Here is a 19,761-nt window from a genome sequence, read left to right as displayed (position 1 = left end):
CATGCACACTGAATTTTAATTATGGTCACAGGTATAGTTTAGCTTGTGGGCTCTGCTAAATGACAAGGGTGGTTTTTGCCATTTATCTTGGTTAATGCTCGTTGACTAGCTGCTAATTACTGGATGATCTGTTTCTCAGCTGGTGCCCAATTGCTAGATTAATTATTTTATGTCCCCTCTTGGTGATATGACGCTGTGTGGATCTCACTGTGTACCACTGCAACTGGATCAAGATCCTGCAGACGTTTTAGCTGGGTTGGTAGAAGGAAGGTAGTCTCCTTTCTGCTTTCTTGACCAAGCAAGTAGTAGGTTTGTCGTAAGCAAAAGTCATTCTGTGGCATATCTTGGACTGGACTTGCCAGTTAGAGTGAATTGTTTCTCTATGGCATCTTCTAATGCTATAACTCTCTGAAGATGTCCAAACAGCTTTGTATGCTTCTTATCTATCCCTTGTTTTTGCAGCAATAAATTCTACTTGTTTCTCTTAGAACTGAAAATGTTCATCATTAAAGCCTGAGACACATTAAGAAGAAAAATAATTAGAGGTTCTTGTCCTGAAATCAAATAACTTGGTAGTGTTAGCTGTGTAATCCTTTGACTAATAGCTGTTGGGCACGTTCTCCATTCTGACATATTGTTTAATTACAAAATTAATTTTTTTTAAAGTGCATTACTTTTGATAACGACTTACTAAATAATTGTTTAGTGCTTTTTGCTCTACAGTGTATAACTTTATTTCATGTTACTCTCCATCCACAGGTATTGTACAACAAACCGTGAAACACTGAAAATAGTGTGATTTTTTTTCTCTGACATTTGTTTTAAAAGAACAGTTAGAAATATGTCATGAACACCACATAAGAAAATATGCCCATGGGAACCAACAGATAGCATACTTGTGTAAGCCTGTTGGAAGTGCCAGATTCAGAACTGGATGCATAGTTGTTTAAGGAATACACGTTTCTTACATTTGAGCATTAACCCTGGCTATTTCTTTGAGAGACATCACTACTAGAAATAAATCTTTTGGCAGCTAATATGTGTGTGTGGCGCAGTTTCCTGAGTATGACAGTTTTATTTCATATTTGATTAAAGAGGCCATATTTTTATCATAAAAATAGTAGTCTGTGTCTACAAAAGGAAAACGAGAAGAGCACCACAGTGCCTATTAGGTTTCGTTTTAGTTCAGAAATAATTCACTGAGTAAATCCACTGGGTGTGCTAAAAATATGCTTTAAGATTGGAATTGGTTATAGAATTTGCCTTCAGCTTTGATCTACTTCTGGTAAGCCAAGTTTGTTTCCAAAAACAGACCTGGTCCATTTTGTTATTTTCTGTTCTATACCGATAGCATAGTAAAATATTGGAGATTAACAGAAACAGTTTTTTCTGTGTAAGGTGACATGGGAAAATGGCTTTCAGAGTCCTAATAACTGTATAAAAAACACACACACACCCCTCCCCCCACCCCCAAATCAGCCTGGAATAATTTTCTCGTATGCAGCGTGTATCATCACTAGATTTTGGGGGTCATTTTAGTGAAGACCTAGATTCCTGTCCTAGATATAGCTAGTGTTGTAAAGACATAATAAAGGTGTGGTGGAGCAAACAGTTGAAGTTGGGTAATATGTGGGATAATATGTATAATATAATAAATAAATAAAACCACCCTACACTAAAAGAACAATAGGGTTTCATTTCTCCCATCCCCCCAATGTGCCCCTTTCCCCAGGCTCCATGTCTCCGTTCCTGTGCACCCTGCAACCTCTCTGTCCCCTTCTCTCAGTTCCACCCTTCTCTTGTCCCAGTCCTCCCCTCATCCAGCCTCCGCTCCAGATTCCATTTCCAGCATCCTATGGCTCTGTGTCCTGGACTTGGCTCCTCACCCCTCCCTGCGTTTGAGTCAGGCTTTTTCTGCTTTCTCCTGCTTGGTGTCTAAGTGCCAGCAGGAGGAGCACTGAGAGCATGGAAGATACAGTCTCCCAGTTCTCAATTTCTTTGCTTGATGCCACAGCTAGCCTTGTGCAGTCAAGAAATTGCAAGGAAAGTCCTGCTTATCCCCTGTACCCCCAGGATTAGGCATGCTCAGTGCAGATGGAATCTTCAGAGAATTTAGCTGTCAATCGCTAACCAGTCTCTGCTAAACACATGGCAACTGAGATTTTCAGGGGTTTATAACTTGGCCAAATGTAGGCATATTTTCACAGGAATAGTAAAAGGCACATCCCGCAACAGCAGGCAGTGGTGCTAGAACTACGGGTACTGGGGGCTTCCGCAACTCCTTTCTTGAAGTAGTAATAACAAACACTAAATATATGGTTTCCATCATCAGCGCCCCCCACTATGAAAATTGTTGCAGCACCCCTGAGACCAGGGCAACCCTCCTTCCAAATTTCAACTCCCTGCTCAAATGCATGAAGGCATTAGAGCTTCTCAACAAAACGGTTGTAAAAATTGGTTAACACGGGAAAAGCAATGTATTTCTCCCCCCTCCCCTCCGCAACCTCATTCTGAGAAACCCCTGAGCATGTTTTTCTGAAATTTAAAAAAAATAAGTCAGCCTGAGGCAGACATCCAGCATGGAAAACTTTGTCCTGAATGGTGAAGTTTTACTAAGTTATAAGTAAATGAAAACAGTGTCTTAAAATGGAAAATGTTGAACAGTCTTTACTCTCGAGGCTTTACTAGCACCATATACAAACATGAGGTTGTGAGATATACATTTCTATTACCGTAGTTTGGGGATTACTGCATTACAAGTAATCCCATGATTGGGCCAATAAAAATTTTTCTCTAGCAACCCACAGCAAACTGTGACAGGGACAACACAGAAAACTCTCTTAACCAAACTTGGAATTTTAATTTGTAGTGTTTTAAAAAAAATCTTTTTCTGAATATGAGAAACAATACTTCCGCTTATTAGGACCACCCTTTTATCTTTTTAAACCTCTAATGAGCACTCTGTAATGATTGAATTTTTACACTTGAATTGTTACACTTGTTATATTATTACATGTGGTAATAGAGAGAGCATGCACTGCATACCATGCTAGATGGGAGTGAATCAATAGATCACTCTGGTTCCAAGTATCCCAGGATAGAAGCTCTTCGTAAAAATCAGGTTAGGAAAAATCTACTGGGTCAACCAGGTCCTTCTCCTGCCATTGCAGAATGGGTCCTTAGGCTATATTTACATTCTCTAATTTAAAATGTCTCAAACAAATGGGACTTCTACTGCTTCCTTAAAGCTAAATAGATTTTCAGGATGTTAAGAGTAACAAGAAGGGTTTTCAGGTATGTTAGCAACAAGAAGAAAGTCAAAGAAAGTGTGGGCCCCTTACTGAATGAGGGAGGCAACCTAGTGACAGAGGATGTGGAAAAAGCTAATGTACTCAATGCTTTTTTTGCCTCTGTCTTCAAGAACAAGGTCAGGTCCCAGACTACTGCCCTGGGCAGCACAGCATAGGGAGGAGGTGACCAGCTCTCTGTGGAGAAAGAAGTGGTTCGGGATTATTTAGAAAAGCTGGAGGAGCACAAGTCCATGGGGCCGGATGCGCTGCATCCGAGAGTGCTAAAGGAGTTGGCGGATGTGATTGCAGAGCCATTGGCCATTATCTTTGAAAACTCATGTCGATCGGGGGAGGTCCCGGACGACTGGAAAAAGGCTAATGTAGTGCCCATCTTTAAAAAAGGGAAGAAGGGGGATCCTGTGAACTACAGGCCAGTCAGCCTCACCTCCGTCCCTGGAAAAATCATGGAGCAGGTCCGCAAGGAATCAATTCTGAAGCACTTAGAGGAGAGGAAAGTGATCAGGAACAGTCAGCATGGATTCACCAAGGGCAAGTCATGCCTGACTAATCTAATTGCCTTCTATGACGAGATAACTGGCTCTGTGGATGAGAGGAAAGCGGTGGACTTGTTGTTCCTTGACTTGAGCAAAGCTTTTGACACTGTCTCCCACAGTATTCTTGCCAGCAAGTTAAAGAAGTATGGGCTGGATGAATGGACTGTAAGGTGGATAGAAAGTTGGCTAGATTGTCGAGCTCAACGGGTAGTGATCAATGGCTCCATGTCTAGTTGGCAGCCGGTATCAAGTGGAGTGCCCCAAGGGTCAGTCCTGGGGCCAGTTTTGTTCAATATCTTCATAAATGATCTGGAGGATGGTGTAGATTGCACCCTCAGCAAGTTTGCAGATGACACTAAACTGGGAGGAGAGGTAAATATGCTGGAGGGTAGGGATAGGATACAGAGGGCCCTAGACAAATTAGAGGATTGGGCCAAAAGAAATCTGATGAGGTTCAACAAGGACAAGTACAGAGTCCTGCACTTAGGACGGAAGAATCCCATGCACCGCTACAGGCTAGGGACCGAATGGCTCGGCAGCAGTTCTGCAGAAAAGGACCTAGGGGTTACAGTGGACGAGAAGCTGGGTATGAGTCAACAGTGTGCCCTTGTTGCCAAGAAGGCCAATGGCATTTTGGGATGTAAAAGTAGAGGCATTGCCAGCAGATGGAGGGACGTGATCATTCCTGAACTCTGCAGTATAACCATTTGGTTATAACTACTGAAGAGTTTTGTAGCAGTTAGTTTATAAGGGATCAAAACAGTCTAATGTGCTTTAGCAACAAACAAACTCAAGATAATTGGTAGGGTTTCCAGACTGGTGTATCTGGATTATCAAAATAAATAAATACAGTTCTTCCCTACCTACAACTTCCATTTTTCTAACTACAGCTGATCACTACTCTCAAATCATAGAATCATAGGATATCAGGGTTGGAAGGGACCTCAGGCGGTCATCTAGTCCAACCCCCTGCTCAAAGCAGGACCAATCCCCAACTAAATCATCCTAGCCAGGGCTTTGTCAAGCCTGACCTTAAAAATATCTAAGGAAGGAGGTTCCACCACCTCCCTGACTAACAGTCCTCTAATAATAAACAGGATATTTTAATCAATATTGCATAATATCCAAAGACAGTGTGGGAAGAAGGAAACCCATCCAAACTGTAGAGCTTGTGAGCCAAGGTAAGGTTGGATTGATACACCACACCAGTGCCAATCTCTTGTAACTGTGTACCTGTGATAGAAAGAAGCCATGGTATTATTAATGATGTTGAATACACAGGTCCTTAATTGACACTTTGTCTTTTGGTGGCTGAACTATCCATGATTTAACCTGCTTTGTTTTTGATTGAAATTATTTTGATCATATTTACTATGCCTTAAAATTTTGTGATGATTTAAAAAGCAGTACTGTGAAAGTAACACTGTTTCTGCATCAGTCTTCTCCCTATTTTAGCCAATAGTAATACCAGTATATCTCCACCAGCAGCCACTGGTGTTTGAAGCACGCTGTCAATTAGACTTCCACAAGCAGAGCTAGATGACAAGGGACTTAAAACACCAGTAGCAACCAAAGCATGTCTGGAATAGGGGTTCTAACGTTGAAGGATCTAAATTGGTGTTAAGAATGGTGGGCAATTTTTACAAAATTTCTGTGGTGTAGACAAGGTCTATCTTATCGCATTCATGTCCTTTTAATACACTAGCAATACACTATTACTGCTGTGAACATTCTAGAGTGAGTCAAGCTGTGAAAAAGGAAGCTGTATTTTCGCATCTCCATCTCATCTGGCAACGTTATCAACTAAAGTTCTGTACTTTGGATGGCAATGTAAGTGGAAGAAAGAACCCTGCTTGGTTTTCAGATTCCAGGCTGAGCTTGCAATAAACGTAGGCAGAAAAATCTTGGTTGGGGGCCTAATCATGCAAATACTTATGCACATGCTTAACTTTGTACATGCACGTTGACATTAATGGAACTATTCATATGTGTAAAAGTTCATAGTATTGAGACCCTAATTTGTAAATTGAGAAAATATATCAAAGTCACAGAGAGGATAAATGTGGAGCACGGATATCATTTTGATTACCTTTTCTGATTATAACCATATTTTTAAACTTTGAGAATCCTGCAGATGAAGTATGGATCCTAAATACTTTACTGAAAAATATTTAAATTTGTCACTGCTAATGTAGGACATAAACAGTGTATTGTTGTCTTTCAGCAGGCCCTAGTAGCAGCTAACACACTTTCCAAAGCTGTGCTGATGTTGCTAATGCTTATCCATAAAATAGAAGGGACTCTATTAGAACCCCAGAAAAAATAAATATCTGCCAAATGGAACTGGTCATAATTGGAGGGGGGAATCTTTGTTCATGCTAATACAGTTTTTTTAAGTGGGATATAAAACAACAATTTAAAACTACTTAACAAAACAAGTATTCTTCCAGGAACATTTCTTTCCTAAAGCTAAGTAGCATAACTTGCTAATAAGTCTAATTACTTATAATTTCCAAAGGAAACAGTATCCAGCAATGTAAGAAATTAGTCACTGGTTGAAAGTGCAAGAGGAAGTTGTCACTTCATTCCAGTGTCATCACTTGCACGGTTTCCCGTTGAGTTGATTTACATTAACCTGTGCTTTGTGTGTTTAAGACACAGCTAGACTGCAGCTAAGTTTTATAATTTAAAATGGTTTCCCACAGTGGTAGGGAGAGGTATTTAACCTTTTACTGAACCAGCAGTAAATGAGACTTTGCAGCATGCCCACCCAGCATATAGTGGAGTATTTTCCTTTCTGCTGTGCAAAATCAGCCGAATCATCCAATTTTTTTATTCCAAGGAGAAAGAGGTGGATTTGCTTGGTAACAAGGAGTTCTGGCAAAATGGCAGAGTTTGTTCATGCTTTGTATATTGTGAAAAGTGTGTGTGTTGTTTACCATTTTATAAGATCTGTGCATTCTTGATTGAATATGAGAGAATAACATGAAAGTGTCTTTCTAAGACTCATCTTTAACAATTTACTTTTTCTCCTTGTCCCTTCTGCCAGACATCCTTTTCTTGTTTTTCTGATTTAACTTACCTCCCCTTCCCTAATGTCATTAATAGTGGACTTAAGCATGAACATCTTCAGCGGTGGTATGCTGGTAAAGCACTTTACAATTTCAAGGCCATCAGTTTGTAATATTAAAAGTATTTTGTTTATAAACAAAAAGGACATTATTAGTAAGGGCCCACTACCCCTTGCAGAAGTTCTTAGCAGACTATACCTGCCTAATTATAGAGACTACAGATTTTGAATTCGTTTGAATAATATGCAGTAGCAACATCCAAGTAGTTGTTGAAGAGAGTTTAGAATGTGTAACGCTCTTTTTGGGATAGAGGCAAAATGCATAAAGCTACCACCTTCTCATCCTTAAGACTGACTTCACCTGTGATGTATACAGAAAACTGCCATCTGATAATATCTAGATAAGTTGACAGGAAGTCAGCTGGCTCTGGGCCCAGTCGCCTAGCAAACCAGCGTACTTGGCTGGGCCTAATAAACCCTCACTAAATGGCTGTGTTCCCTGATCAGGGAAAAAAGGGCCAACAGGTCACTTAAGCCTTGCAGCAATGACCGTACAGTGGCTGCTCAATGCATTCCGTACCTGCAGCTGTGCCAGACCATCTTCCCGCACCAGCCCTTGTTCCAAGCTGTGCCTGCTCGCGCTCCAGCCCTAGTTGCTACCTTCCTTAGAACTCCTGACTCCAACCATTGACTTATCTCCTGCCCATGTCTTTGGTTCTTTGTCATTTGGTTTTGCTAGGCCAGACTCCGGTTCTGACCACTAGGTCACACCGCTTACACTCTGTTATGTGACAATGGTGAATTGTGATTATGATGACTGACTGGTGCTGATTGGCATTTTGCTGTGAATATAGCACTCCACCCCCCGTCCTCCGTCTCCCCTGTCTCCTTATTATTTCACACACCTGTTAGGTCTTGTCTGTTTAGATTGTGAACTCTTCCGAGAAGGGGCTGTCATATACAGTGTGTTTGTACAGCACCGAGTACAGGGGGGCTCTAACTTGTTTTAAAGCCTGTTACATTTAGGTGTAAAGCATCATGCATGGTAAGAGAGCCTTCTTTGGTTTTGTATATGTTAAATGAGAGGGACGCAACTGGTATGGTCAGTGACATCTTTGTAGTAAGAGTCATCATTGGTCTGCAGCAGTCTTTTCCAGTTTACAGTATATTCGTAGTTGCTTGTGGTCTTCTGCTTTCTTGTTTCCTGGGTGAAATAAAAAGCAATTATCAGATCAAGCTCTAGGAAATCTACTTGGCTAAAAACATGGTATAAGCTTATCTCAACTTTAAAAGTCATTGTCTTTCGTTTCTGAACATAGACACATAGGTATTGCACAGTTAAATAGATTGTGTGGAATGCCACCTTCAGCAGAACACACGGTTCCTAAGGCATTTGAAATTATGCAAAAAATCGTACTTGGTCCCTTGCTTACATAGAAATTGATTTAATTCAGGGGTTCTCAAACTTCATTGCATCATGACCCCCTTTTAACAACAAAAATTACCACACGACTCCGGGAGGGTAGGACGGAAGCCTGAGCCCTACCGCCCTGTGGGTGGAGGGGAGGCAAAGCCCAAACCCTGACCCAAAGCCTGTAACCTGAGCCCCGCCATCCAGAGCTGAAGTCCTCAGGCTTCATCTTTGGTCCCAGGCGGTGGGGCTTCGGCCCCAGGCCACAGAAAGTCTAACGCCAGCCCTGGTGACCCCATTAAAAAGGGGTCGTGACCCACTTTGAAGCCCTGACCCCCAGGTTGAGAACTGCTGATTTAATTCAATGCTGAAATACCTTTGTTTAAAAAAGGCTTTTTTTTTTTTTAATGTGATAAGGAATGCCATGTTCATTTAAAAACAAAAAGCAAAAAACCTGCAGCCTATTTTAAGCCATTCTGTTTCCTGGACCAAAACTCAGCTAAATGCAAGAGCTATTATCAGATGGAACTGCTAAGTGCAGGTCCAGCAGAATCAGAAAAACTTAATTTCTTTTCCATAAAGGGTGTATCTGCATGTGAAAGCCAGGATGAAATGCGAATCGGAAATTACGGCTTAATGGAAATTGAGATGGAAGTTCTGATTGTGTGGCCTACCGGTGCTAGAGCTCTTTAATCTTTCTGAAGCTCAACTTCTAATTTCAGAATATTTATGTAGCTTTAATTTCTAATATTAAAAACATTAAAATTCCTAATGCCTCCTTTTTATTAAGAGCAGTAAATGCATACAGCTTAGTAATTCCCAGTCCTGTTTAAAAGCTAATGGGGTGAGAAGAACAAGTGCTCTAATTTAAAGGATTTAGGGGGTAGTCAAGGAAACACATAGGATGAGAGTAGACTTCTAAAGCCAGCCCATATAAATCTTTTTTCTAAATCGTGCTGTCTGTTAAGCAACCTTCCCTGGTGAACAACTTCTCATAGGTGAATTTTCTAAAATGAGATTCCACACTAACGTTAGGATACGGGAAAATTAAAAGTTCAGAAATTTTACTACAGTGTAACTAGGAGCAGATTTGAAAGGACTTTTAAAGAAAAGGACAGGATAGTCAGTGATTTGCAAGCGTTTCCCGGCTCAGGCAGTAAGGTCACTACCAAGAACAGAACGAAAAGGAGTACTTGTGGCACCTTAGAGACTAACAAATTTATTTGAGCATAAGCTTTCGTGAGCTACAGCTCACTTCATCGGATGCATCCAGTGGAAAATACAGTGGGGAGATTTATATACACAGAGAACATGAAACAATGGGTGTTACCATATACACTGTAACAAGAGTGATCAGGTAAGGTGAGGTATTACCAGCAGGAGAGTGAGTTTGTGTGTGGGGGGGTGGAGGGTGAGAAAACCTGGATTTTTTCTGGAAATGGCCCAACTTGATGATCACTTTAGATAAGCTATTACCAGCAGGACAGTGGGGTGGGAGGAGGTATTGTTTTATGATCTCTGTATGTATATAAAGTCTGCTGCAGTTTCCACGGTATGCATCCGATGAAGTGAGCTGTAGCTCACGAAAGCTCATGCTCAAATAAATTGGTTAGTCTCTCAGGTGCCACAAGTACTCCTTTTCTTTTTAAGAATCTGTTGTCTGTGAGCAATATCAGGGTATGCATTAAAAAGCCGCATGCACGCACACACAGAGTTGTGGGTTATAGTTATTTAAAAAGATGTGTTTAAAGGTCAAAACTAGCAGACAGAAAACTGCAACCAAAATATAGGGATGAATTAAACAACGTTGCTCAGAAAAATGAAAGACAGTAGATAGAGCTTTTACAACAACGTTCTGCTCACTTTTCAGAGTGGCAGGCGTGTTAGTCTGTATCCGCAAAAAGAAAAGGAGGACTTGTGGCACCTTAGAGACTAACAAATTTATTTGAGCATGAGCTTTCGTGAGCTACAGCTCACTTCGTCGGATGCATGTAGTGGCAATTCTTCAACAAAAAAACTTCAAAAACAGATTCCAATGAGAGACTGCTGAATTGGAATTAATTTGCAAACTGGATACAATTAATTTAGGCTTGAATAAAGACTGGGAGTGGATGTGTCATTACTTTCCATTATTTTAAAAAAAAAGTTTTTCTGGTAATTTTTCTCTGTATGCAGTATGGAAAACCCTAAATAGGTCATATCAGAAGGGTAACAGAAGAGAGTAAGTTATAAATGCATCCTCCTATGCTATTTGGACTGTATTTGTTAATTTTTTCTCCTAGGTGTCCTGGTCTATTGGACCCCTTCTTTTTTTACACCTGCCTGCCAATGAGCCTTACTGCCCTTAGAGCTGCAGTTTGTAGCCTAGTGGCTTCTTTCAGCTCTCACTTTCTATTGTTTTTTTTTAAGTAGGCATTGATTCAGCAAGTACATGTTTTAACTTTAAGTATGTAAGTAGTCCCAAGGATGTCCATGGGACTATTTGCAGCTTAACGTTAGACAAGTGCTTAAGTACCTGGCTGAATCAGGCTCTTAATTGGGAGCTGTTTTATATTCACAGCTTGGTGGGTTTTTTAAATGAATTTAAAATGTCCGGTGATCACAAATTGCTGCTGAGAGGACAAGTAATCTTTCTGGAGGCTTATTTTCAAATGGTCTCTCTCTCCCCTCCCCCACAGCTGTCAGAGGAACAGCCGTGTTAGTCTGTATTCGCAAAAAGAAAAGGAGTACTTGTGGCACCTTAGAGACTAACCAATTTATTTGAGCATGAGCTTTCGTGAGCTACAGCTCACTTCATCAGATGTTTACCGTGGAAACTGCAGCAGACTTTATATACACACAGAAATCATGAAACAATACCTCCTCCCACCCCACTGTCCTGCTGGTAATAGCTTATCTAAAGTGATCAACAGGTGGGCCATTTCCAGCACAAATCCAGGTTTTCTCACCCTCCACCCCCCCACACAAATTCACTCTCCTGCTGGTGCTAGCCCATCCAAAGTGACAACTCTTTACATAATCAAGTCGGGCTATTTCCTGCATAGATCAAGGTTTTCTCACATCCCCCCCACCCCCATACACACACAAACTCACTCTCCTGCTGGTAATAGCTCATCTAAACTGACCATTCTCCAGGTTTAAATCCAAGTTAAACCAGAACATCTGGGGGGGGGTAGGAAAAAACAAGAAGAAACAGGCTACCTTGCATAATGACTTAGCCACTCCCAGTCTCTATTTAAGCCTAAATTAATAGTATCCAATTTGCAAATGAATTCCAATTCAGCAGTTTCTCGCTGGAGTCTGGATTTGAAGTTTTTTTGTTTTAAGATAGCGACCTTCATGTCTGTGATTGCGTGACCAGAGAGATTGAAGTGTTCTCCGACTGGTTTATGAATGTTATAATTCTTGACATCTGATTTGTGTCCATTTATTCTTTTACGTAGAGACTGTCCAGTTTGACCAATGTACATGGCAGAGGGGCATTGCTGGCACATGATGGCATATATCACATTGGTGGATGTGCAGGTGAACGAGCCTCTGATAGTGTGGCTGATGTTATTAGGCCCTGTGATGGTGTCCCCTGAATAGATATGTGGGCTTCTTGTTTCTTCTTGTTTTTTCCTACCCCCCCCCCAGATGTTCTGGTTTAACTTGGATTTAAACCTGGAGAATGGTCAGTTTAGATGAGCTATTACCAGCAGGAGAGTGAGTTTGTGTGTGTATGGGGGTGGGGGGGATGTGAGAAAACCTTGATCTATGCAGGAAATAGCCCGACTTGATTATGTAAAGAGTTGTCACTTTGGATGGGCTAGCACCAGCAGGAGAGTGAATTTGTGGGGGGGGGTGGAGGGTGAGAAAACCTGGATTTGTGCTGGAAATGGCCCACCTGTTGATCACTTTAGATAAGCTATTACCAGCAGGACAGTGGGGTGGGAGGAGGTATTGTTTCATGATTTCTGTGTGTATATAAAGTCTGCTGCAGTTTCCACGGTAAACATCTGATGAAGTGAGCTGTAGCTCACGAAAGCTCATGCTCAAATAAATTGGTTAGTCTCTAAGGTGCCACAAGTACTCCTTTCCCCCACAGCTGGAAACTGGTGCCTAGCTATGACACCACCAAAAGACCTAAACGAGGAATGAGGCCAATCACTGGGTACAGTTAAGAATTCTGTCTAAAAGTCTAGCTGTCAGCCTAAGCTAAACATGGCTCTAGCGGTGCTCTTAATCTTCCTCCTGAGACCTCCTCTGCACCTTCTTTCTCAGTCATTGTGAACAGCACCACCATCCTGCCTGTCACTCTGGCCCATAATGTGGGCATCATCTTCGACTCGGGTATCCAAGTCCTTATATCAGGCTATGTCTAAATCTTGAAGATTCTTTCTGCATCACATCTCTAAGATAAGGCCTTTCCTATGTATCCACACAGCTAAAATGCTCAGCCAGGCTCTTGTTGTCTCATGTCTCAATTACAGCAACTTCCTTTTCTCTGGCCTTGACAAATGCAATTTTGCACCGCTCATATTCATTCAGAATGCTGCTGAAAAGATTATTCTACTAGCCTAGCACAGTCACCCCTCTCTTTTTTGTCCTGTCATTGGCTCCCCCTTCTATCACATCAAACATAAGCAACTTGTCTTCATTATCAAGGTCCTTCACAGCCAATCCCCAAGCTACCTGCTGTGTCTCATTCAGCATCAAGAGGTCAATTCCTGCCTCCAATTGGTCAATCATAGCAGTCTCTATCACCCATTTGTTAAATTTTCAGACAAGCATATTTTCTCTCAGACCCCTTGTGCTTGGGAGGAGCTCCCCATAAATATCCGCAAAGCCACCTCATTACCTTCATTCAAATCCCTCCTTAAAACTTTCCTTTTCCGTGATGCCTACAGTAAATATGACAATAGTTATGCTGCTGGTGTACTAATACCACTGCCTGTTATACTGACCAATACGGTCTTATTTTTTCCATGAACTTCTCTGTCTGCCTTTCTATATTGGTTGTTGCTTGCCATAGATTTAGGGCATGTCTAAACAGCAAATTAGCACATAGCAAATCTACAGTACTCCAGCATGCTGTGCACTCTAACTGTCCATGTGGACCGTGCTGCTGCACTCTGAAAGTTCCCCAGTGTGATTTGCATACTGCTGTTTCAAACATTCAGGGTGCAGCAGCACGGTCCACATGGACAGTTAGAGTGCAGCATGTAAGTGCACTGCAGATTTACACCACAGCTTGCCTCACACTTATGCTTCGTTTAGACATGCTCTTAAACTATAAGTGCTTTGGAGCAGGGACCGTCTTTTTGTTCTGTTTGTACAGAGCCGAGCACGTGGATCTTGGCCCCTGAGTAGGGCCGGTAGACGTTATGGTAATGCAAATAAATGATGATGATAATCAGGTGGAGCTCTAGTTAAAACCAAATATCACTGCTGTCACAGCAGATTGTGGAAGATGTGAAACTATATTTAGTGTGCAGAAAAGAGTATAAAGATTTTGGTTGGACTGTCCCAAGCAGAAAATCAAGCTTGAGAGTAAACATATTTTTTAGCTGTGAGCAATAGTCTTTGGAGTGAGGGCTCTGTGCCCATATTGCTCTCTTGCACCTAGAGTGCCCTGAGGAGTGGAAGTGATACAAAACATATACAGGAAATACCTGAGAAGAAGAACTGAACAGACTTGGTAGACTCCTTGAGACGTTATAAACTCAAGTTCTAGACATAAATTTAGAGAAAAGTGCTTTATATGTTGACAGTTTTTTTAGAGAATCTCCATGAAGAATCTTTCTCTGTGAATGAGAAGTATGCAGGCATTAGCAGATACAGACAAACTTTTAAAGGTAGCCAACCCCCTCCCCACCTCCAAAAAAACACCAGTTTTATATATGGAGAGTAGAGCTGTTCCTTTTTCCAGTTGTATTTTCATTAACACAGTCTTTGAAAGAAGAAATGACTTTAATTAAAACAGTTGTAAATGAAGGAATTGATTCAACAGTTCTATTTCCTGCAAAACTGTGCATGAATTACGGGCCACACCTTGATATTCTGGGACATCATACAGTACAGATGGAAATTGGGTATCCTAGATCAGAAAAGGAAGAGAAGGAATCATAAGAAAGATAGTAATGAACTTTACAGGTGGCTAACGCCACTTAGGATATTTATTTTAATTGAGTTGCAGTTATGTTAGTGGTTACTCAGCTGTTAACTGGAGATGATTTCTTAGGCTATGTCTACACTGTGAGCTAGGAATATGGTTTCCCTGCTTGTGTAGGGTAGCTCTCATCAAGCTAGCTTGAATACAAATAGATGGGTAGCCCAGGCAGTGGCAGCGGAGGCACAGCTGAGTTGGGTCAAATACAAACTCTCCTGAAACCACTGAATATGTACTGAACACAGCTCAGCCATGCTTCTACTGCTGCTACCCATGCTACTGTGGCTACAAGGCTATTTGTTCTCCTGGTAGCTCACTGAGTGCTTGCACGAGTATATGTATGTGAGCAGGGATATGGCATCCTTAGCTCATAGTGTAGCCATAGTCTTACTTATGGAGCACTTGTTTACTGTTTACCCTTTGGGGATAATGTAGAATTTTGATGATTATGACTTCTATTATACAAGCATAGGAAATGCCACATTTAAGGTTGCCAATTCAACCTTAATTCTTCCCCTGTGTGCATCCATCCTGTGCACTGAATTAGGCAGGTATCTTGGTGGGGGGGAGGGAATAGTATGTGGTCATATAATTAAAAACTGTTCTAATGCAAAGATACTTGGGTGCTTGAATTAAGGTTACAATACTCTTTCACGTTTGAGTATTCTATTGTACTTAAATTAACAGTACAGTATCTAGAAACTCAGGGGTGTCTTTTTGTCATAAAGTGTCCTTTATTATTTTCACTGGGGTAAAAAAATCCTGCACGCTGAGTATATCTCATAATAGAGACCACAGATTTCTAAGTCATTGTGTTCTGCAGACTGTAACAGAGAGACCAGAAAAAACCGTGTAGTAATTTAGCATGGTTTCGTTAGTCCAGTAGATGCTGTCTATAATTATGAATACCTTTTGATTCCCTGATCATAGCAAAGGTAAGTGTAATTGTACATAGGTTGCCTAAGGACTGTTTTTGGAGGTATACTGTACCACACCACTATATTCCTTTGTTGTGTAGCTTAATTTTGCCTTTACTGTTTCTCCAGCACATTCATGTAATTCTTTTCCTAGTTAGTAGCAAAACTGTACAGAAGGTCATAAACTACAATTTGAGTGGGAAATCAATAATACAGTAGAACCTCAGAGTTACAGACACCTCGGGAATGGAGGTTGTCTGTAACTCTAAAATGTTTCAGAGTAGCAGCCGTGTTAGTCTGTATTCGCAAAAAGAACAGGAGTACTTTTAGCACCTTAGAGACTAACAAAGTCATTAGAGCATAAGCTTTCGTGGCTTTAAGGGTGGCAATTTTGCAACAGAAAAGCTTCAAAAACAGACTCCAACCAGAAACTGCTGAGCTTGAATTAATATGCAAACTAGATACCATTAACTTGGGTTTGAATAGAGACTCGGAGTGGCTGGGTCATTACACATATAGAATCTATTTCCCTAAAGTTAAGTATCTTCACACCTTCTTGTCAACTGTCTAAATGGGCCATCTTGATTATCACTGCGAAAGTTTTTTTTCTCCTGCTGATAATAGCTCATCTTAACTAATTAGCCTCTCACAGTTTGTATGGCAACTTCCAACTTATCTGATTGTATATATATTTCTTCTTACTATATGTTCCATTCTATGCATCCGATGAAGTGGGCTGTAGCTCACGAAAGCTTATGCTCTAATAAATTTGTTAGTCTCTAAGGTGTCACAAGTACTCCTGTTCTTTTTCTAAAATGTTTGTAACTCAAAACAAAGTGCAATTTGGGCTCCAGCAGCTGACACTCCAGGCCAAGGTCCAGCAGCAGCTCTGCTCGCTCCTCAGCACTGGCAGCTTCTTTCAGACTGAGTTTGTAACCTTGTCCCCCTCCTGGCCAGGGGAAGAGGGTAAAACAGCGCATCCCCATTTCGGCGGGGAGTGTGTGTGTGTGTGTGTGTGTGTGTGTGTGTGTGAAAGCAGCACAGATCCCAGCGCTGCTCCTGCTCTGCCAACTCCAGCTGCCTTGGGCTGGAAGCCCCAGTGTCTTCACATCCTAGCTGTAAATGGCTGTCCTGCATGTAGGGACATGCAGCCCAGATGTGCCTACCTTTAAGATTCAATACAGGCACAGTATAGTATTTGCTTTTTCTTTCTTTCTTTTTTTTTTTTTGGGTGGGGGGGTCCCTGCTGCTGCCTGATTGGTTACTTCTGGTGTCACATGGTGTCCAGTTGATAGGTCTGTCTGTAACTCTGGTGTTCATATCTTTGACGTTCTGCTATATCAATGGAAGCTGGCACATGTTTACAATGCACCACTGAAGCAAGGGCTAGCGCTAGCAGTAATTACTTGAGTTAATTAACACTAGACTTGATCACTAATTTTTCATTGCACTGGGGTTTTTTTGCTGGAAAATGTTGATTCATAAGAACTGAAACTGTTTGCAAAACAGTTGATGGTTTTGACAAATCTGACTTGAAATTTTGGGGGGGAATAAATTTCATTTTTCTGAGTTTAAATTACTTTTTATTTTGACGTTTTAGTGAATTTAGACTTAAAACTTAAAAAAAGAAAGAAGATCAAAACCAAAATGAAATGTTTTGAAATTGTTTTGAATGAACCAGAGCAAATTTTTTTTCGAATTTTTGATTTGCAAAAATTGTCAAGATTTTGACTTTTCATCCCAATTTGAGATGGGAAAATGTTTTGATATCTTCAAAATATTCATGGGACAGGAAAACCATCTTCTCCTCAGCTCTATTTAATACTCTGATTACAAGTGCCTCAATAAGAAAAGCAGTACTTGTGGCACCTTAGAGACTAACCAATTTATTTGAGCATAAGCTTTCGTGAGCTACAGCTCTCCTGATTGCTAACACTACTGTTTCCTCATTGAGAAGTGAAAATTGCAAAGCAAATGATAAGCTAGGTACTGAATCGGTATGAACATTTCCTACATATATACAAGAGACTAGATGGCAAAAAATAATCCTATGAACTATGGTTCTGTTTTTCTCTAAGCATAAAATTCAGCCCCCTGATACTCTTAGAATAATCCTGCTTTTAAACAGCACTTTCTATATTTAACTCTTAAAATCAATCCAGTAAAATTCACCAGTAATGTAGGAACACTTTTTAAATTTTTTATTTTTCTATTTTGTATTTTACATCTGGGCTGTATTTACTGTATAATCTGCTTATAATGTCCAGTAATGTAAAAGGGAGTAATACCTGCACTGGGGAGAAGTGGCCCAAGCATCTTTGTTGGGTATGGAAGAATTGCAAAGCACACGTTTGGATTTTCTAAACAAAATAGCTACCTTTTAATTTACACAGAAAAAGTATTCCACCAGTAACAGTCACCAAAACAGTAGTCTGAACAGCTTCGAGAAGATGCTCACTGTAGCAGTTCCCAGCTATCCCATACAGATTCATCTCCAGACAAGCCAGAATAATTCACTGGAAACAGCTGAACACTCAGAAGTTATAAACAACTTTTGCCTGTGTTTGACCTCAAACACAGTAGGAGCACAACAGTTGCACAGAGACAAATTCAGCCCTGGTGTAAGCAATAAAAGCTCCACTGGAGTCACATACAGCAGGGCTACATTTTGGCACAATGGAGCTGAATTTAGCCTTTGTCCATTGGTGACTGACTTCATTAACTCTTTACTGCTAGGATAAAATATTATGCAGATCAGACACCTCATTACTAGGCAATGAGACAAGCTGGACAAAGTGGTGGTAGGTACATGCTACTTCTGCAGACTACAGTAAAGCACAATGCAGTGGTGCATTGAAGCCTCTGAACCACATGTCCTGTGCTGGATTTTCTAAATGTAGAAAAAATTAATGTTTGCCTCGGTATGGGTGCTTTGAAAAGCTGGTAACATTTGAAGCTGAAGTATTGAGACTTCCCCATAGGGTTCCATTAGCTGCTGAGGCAAAATTGCTCTGCATAGAGGGGTTACTGGTGAAAATGATCTAACTCACTTTGGCTCAGTCCTGTTTAGAGATGATAACACGGTGGGTGTAATGCATTCTACTATTTTAAGTCCTTGGATATGTTACCATCTCTCATGAGATCAGCTGGGATTTTCAACAGTCCCTAGATTTAAACACCAGGGTGTTCGTAACTGAACATTCTCCATGAGTTTGCATGACTGGAATTCACGTCCCTGCATCACTCTTACAGAGCCTGAGTTTCCTGGCCTTTTGAGCATTCTGCAAAGTATATCTGTGTGTCATGGTGTGGTTTTTTTGGCGGGGGGGGAGGTTTGATGGAATGTGTTGGATTGGGTAGAGGTGGTTCTTCTACAGTGAGGAGCTGTTTTAAAGTTAACTTCTTAAAAATTCAGCAATTTCACAATTATAAATAGGGATTATGGCTGGGAAAGCTCTACCACACTTTGTGGCCCAGCTTTCTGCATTTTGTAATTCTCACTGAAATTCACTGTACATAAACTCGGCTATAATTTAGTGGTTTTGTATTCATCATCAATTATCAATATATTTGTGAATAAGATGCACTGATTCACTTTTCTGGGATTCAGGATGCATTATTTTGTTCTTTTTTTGTGTGTGCGGGCTCAATTACATGTTTTTTCACAATAATAAAAAGCAAAAGCACCATGGATTCTAGTGCTTGTGAATATTTGTGAGAACATTCACAATGGAAAGGCTGTTAAGCAAATAATAGAGTATTTCTGTGTCACCACAATAAATTAGCTAAGTGTTCCCAAATAATTTTTATAAAGCTTAGCTCATCCAGAAACAATACCAAGTGACTTATTTGACAAATAGTATGGTTCAGTGAGGGAATAATAAATAGTGAAAGGGCACAGGGAGAGATTCTGTGCTGCACCTCAAAGATGCAGGACAGAACTCACAGATAAGGGGAGGTTAAGGTAGCTTTAAGTCATCTTTGCATCCTCTGGGGACTGGAGTAGCCTCTGGCGTAATTTAGACAGCTCCATGGAACAGTCTAAATTATGGTGGGTTTCCTAGTTGATCTGTGGGCCCTCCTGCTGCCCAGAATATCCTCCCCACTCACTACACATCCATCCCATTGCTGACATGTCCTCTACATGAGGGCTTTCAAGGGGATCCTTGAAGGACAACTTGTGCTGTCTACATCAGTTTTTGAACTGGGAAAGTCCTCCACTGGAGAGTCCCAAGGCTTTTAGGGCCTCTTTACCTTGCATAAAGTGGCCAGAGTGAAGGAGAACATCTTATCAGTATTCAGAGTAACAGCCGTGTTAGTCTGTATTCGCAAAAAGAAAAGGAGTACTTGTGGCACCTTAGAGACTAA

General features: G+C 40.9%; 1 protein-coding gene across 6 annotated transcripts in view; it reads left to right on the top strand.

The window, feature by feature from the left end:
• Positions 1–19,761, top strand: part of TBCK (TBC1 domain containing kinase) — a 184,007-nt gene that overhangs the window by 137,102 nt on the left and 27,144 nt on the right. The window lies entirely within an intron of this gene.

Source organism: Caretta caretta, chromosome 4, assembly GCF_965140235.1.
Source record: "Caretta caretta isolate rCarCar2 chromosome 4, rCarCar1.hap1, whole genome shotgun sequence".
Lineage (NCBI taxonomy): Eukaryota > Metazoa > Chordata > Testudines > Cheloniidae > Caretta > Caretta caretta.
Note: the sequence above shows the minus strand (reverse complement) of the source record. Positions and strands in the feature narration are given on the sequence as shown.